We start from the raw sequence: 3880 nt of genomic DNA, 5'->3' as shown, positions 1-3880 counted from the left end.
GATTCTCAGGTGGGTGAGGTGGCACATGCTTGTAATCCCCGCGCTTGGGAGGCTGAGACAGGAGGATCACACAGGTTCGAAACCAGCCGCAGCTACTTAGTGAGGCTCTCAGCAATTTAAGTGAGACCTTTATTATTTGTTTCCAAATAAAGTGTGAAACAGGTCTGAGAGGATAGCCTGGCGGTAGTACCACAAAACACAAAACAAAACAAAACAAACAAACAAACAAACAAACAAACAGGGTCTCACTAAGTTGTGGAGGGCCTCACTAAGTAGCTGAGGCTAGCCACGAACCTGCAATCCTCCTGTCTCAGTCTCCTAAGTACTGGGATTACAAGCGTGTGCCACCACGCCCGGCTCAGTTATTGTTTTTATTGAGGTTCACATTTTCCCATCTTTGCCAAGAGAAATTCTCTTTGACTTGGATCCTTTGTCCTTTCGGTGTGATCCCTCTAGTCTTTTGGCAGGTTGCTTTTTTTTGATATGATAAAATATTCTCGGTAGATTTGCTTATTTGCTTCAGGCCCAGAAACAGCAAATTCTTCAGTGAATTTTTTTTTATGGTGGTACTGGGGGAGGACCCTGTGGTCCTGACCTCTGGCCCCGACCCTGGGCGGGTGGGCAGGTGCTGGCGGGGCACCCTTTGGCGATCCCCTCCCCACCCGAAAGGGCCCTGTGGTCCGGGCCCCTGGGCAGGTAAGCAGGTGCTGGCCGGGGCACCCCTAGGCGACCCCCTCCCCACAGGGTCCCGGAAGTACCCTGGCCCTGACCCTGGGCAGGTGGGCAGGTGCTGGCGGGGCACCCTTAGGTGATCCCATCCCCACCCAGAAAAGCTCTGTGGTCCAGGCCCCTGGCCCCAACTCTGGGCGGGTGGGCAGGCGCTGGCGGGGCACCCCTAGGCGAACCCCTTTCCACCCAGAAGGACCCTGTAAAAAAGGAAAAGAAAAAGAAAAAAGGAAAATATCAGAAAGGGGTCAAGGAGGTGGAGGATGCCAGGATACTGGAGATGCAGAAAAAACTTATCCAAATGAACTGGAATTATTGGAAAAATTCCCCGCTAAGGAGGACTGCTTCTTCTCTACATTGTTAAGAATCTTGGACATCACCTGTAAGGAGAGAGACTTTAGTAGAGACCAAGGAGAAAGGCGGTGCTGAAAGCGGTCTCCGCGTTGGCGGGGAGACTTGTATTCAGGAGAAGCGGAAATCAGAGCCTACCAACCTTATTTTTATTTTTTTTATTTTTGGAGAAATTACACCAAAGGTTGAATGCTACCGTCGCATATGCTTAGGAAGACTGGACAACATTCAGAGTGGAAAAAGAGCTTGGGAAAGATTTGAAATGGTGGAGGCAGTGGCAATGGCAGTGGCCAGTACTCAGGGGGGGCAGAGATCTGATGTATTACACCTGGAACCTTTGAAGTAATGACCCTAGAGGCAGAATGCTACCACCACGCACCCTCGAGAACGTGGGACAAATGGTTGGGCGAAGAGGGTGCTCGGATTAGAGCCTGCCGAGGGGTGAGGCTGGCAACGGACACAGCAAAGCTGGGATTGGAGCCTGTCGTGAGGCAAGGCCGGTGCTGGAGCCTCTGAGGCCGGGATCGGAGCCTGCCGAGTGGTTAGGCCAGTGCTGGGGCCAGTGAAGCCGGGATCGGATCATGCCGTGAGGCAAGGCTGGCGTTGGGGCCTTCGAGGCCAGGATCGGAACCTGCTGAGGGGTTAGGCTGGTGCCAGGGTCAATGGCCAGCATCGGAGCCAGCTGTGAGGCAAGGCTGCTACTCAGGCCTCCGAGGCCAGGATCAGAGCTTGCTGAGGGTTTAGGGCAGTGCCGGGGCCAACGACTGGCATCAGAGCCAGCCGTGAGGCAAGGCTGGTGCTGGGGCCTCCGAGGCCGGGATCGGAGCCTGCCGAGGGGTTAGGCTGGTGCCGGGGCCAACAGCCAGCATCGGAGCCTTTTGTGAGGCAAGGCCGCTATTGAGGCCTCTGAGGCCTGGATCGGAGCCTGCTGAGGGGTTAGGCTGGTGCTGGGGCCAGCGAGGCTGGGATCAGAGCCTGCCGCGAGGCAAGGCCGGTGCTGGGGCATCCGAGGCCGGGATCGGAGCCTGCTGAGGGGTTAGGCCGGTGCTGGGGCCAACGGCCAACATCGGAGCCTTTTGTGAGGCAAGGCCGCTATTGAGGCCTCTGAGGCCTGGATCGGAGCCTGCCGAGGGGTTAGACCGGTGCTGGGGCCTCTGAGGCTGGGATCGGAGCCTGCTGAGGGGTCAGGCCGGTGCCAGGGCCAGCATGGCCGGGATCGGAGCCCGCTGTGAGGCAAGGCCAGTGCTGGGGCCTTCGAGGCCGGGACCAGAGCCTGCTGAGGGGTTAGGCCGGTGCGGGGGCTGCTGGCCGGCATCGGAGCCTTCCATGAGGCAAGGCCGCTATTGAGGCCTCTGAGGCCGGGATCGGAGCCTGCTGAGGGGTTAGGCCGGTGCTGGAGCTAGTGAGGCTGGCATTGGAGCCTGCCGTGAGACAAGGCCGGTGCTGGGGACTCTGAGGCCGGGATCAGAGCCTGCTGAGGGGTTAGGCCGGTGCTGGGACCAGCGGCCTACATTGGAGCCTGCCGCGAGGCAAGGCCGGTACTGGGGCCTCCGAGGCCGGGATTGGAGTCTGCCAAGGGGTTAGGCTGGTACCAGGACCAGTGCCCGGCATCGGAGCCTTCCGTGAGGCAAGGCTGCTATTGAGGCCTCCAAGGCCGGAATTGGAGCCTGCCGAGGGGTTAGGCTGGTGCTGGGGCCAGCGAGGCTGGGATCAGAGCCTGCCGCGAGGCAAGGCCGGTGCTGGGGCATCTGAGGCCGGGATCAGAGCCTGCTGAGGGGTTAGGCCGGTGCCGGGGCCACTGGCCGGCATCGGAGTCTTCCGTGAGGCAAGGTCGCTATTGAGTCCTCTGAGGCCTGGATCGGAGCCTGCCGGGGGGTTAGGCCAGTGCCAGGGCCAGCGGCTGGCATCGGAGCCTGCATTGAGGAAGGCCGGTGCTGGGGCCTCCGAGGCCAGGATCGGAGCCAGCTGAGGGGTTAGGCCAGTGTCGGGGCCAGCGAGACCAGAATCGGGGCCTCCCACGAGGCAAGACTGCTGCTTGAGCCAGTGAGGTCTGGATCAGTCCACCAGGTAGCCAGGCCACAACTGGGGCCATCAAGAGTGGGATCAGTATTTGCAACGTGGCATGCACAGAGAAATATCGCAGAAAATTAAAACCAGATGCTTCCCCTAATCAGCAATAACTAGGAGGAAAGGGGCAACAGGAAGTGGTCGAGCTATAGAAAGGGCCCTATAGTGAAGCAATTAAGGTGACCAATCAGAGGGTATGGAATAGGGGAGGATGGAGCCTCTTTAAAAAGCAGGAGGTACATAAACATATGTATCAAATTAATCACCAAACAAGCATGGGATCGAGGGAGGGGGAGGGAATGGGATGGGGGCTGGATGAGGGCTAATTGGATGATGTGTGCTTGTATATCCTCTCAAGTCTTGTATTCCAATGTGATATATGATTACAGTGCACCAATAAAAATAAAGTTTCCCAAGTAAAACCTTCAAAATAGAATACATTTAGAGGAGCCTAGTTTCTCTACCCCGTTTCCTCCTCTACTTGTAGATGTCCATTTACATTTTTTTTTTTTTTTTTTGGTGGTACTGGGAATTGAGCCCAGGGGCCTTCTACCTCACCTCTGAGCTACTCCAGCCCTATTTTATTTTTATTTGGAAACAGGATCTCAGTAGGTCGATGAGAGTCTCACTACTTGCTGAGGTTTGAACCTGTGATCCTCCTTTCTCAACCTCCCAAGGACTGGGATTACAAGCCTGTGCCACCATGCCGGGCCTCCCTCTCATTCTATTCGCATTA

This window comes from Muscardinus avellanarius, assembly GCF_963383645.1.
Source record: "Muscardinus avellanarius genome assembly, chromosome: 19".
NCBI classification, from domain to species: Eukaryota; Metazoa; Chordata; class Mammalia; order Rodentia; family Gliridae; genus Muscardinus; species Muscardinus avellanarius.
The sequence above is the reverse complement of the archived record's forward strand: the minus strand, read 5'-3'. Positions refer to the sequence as shown.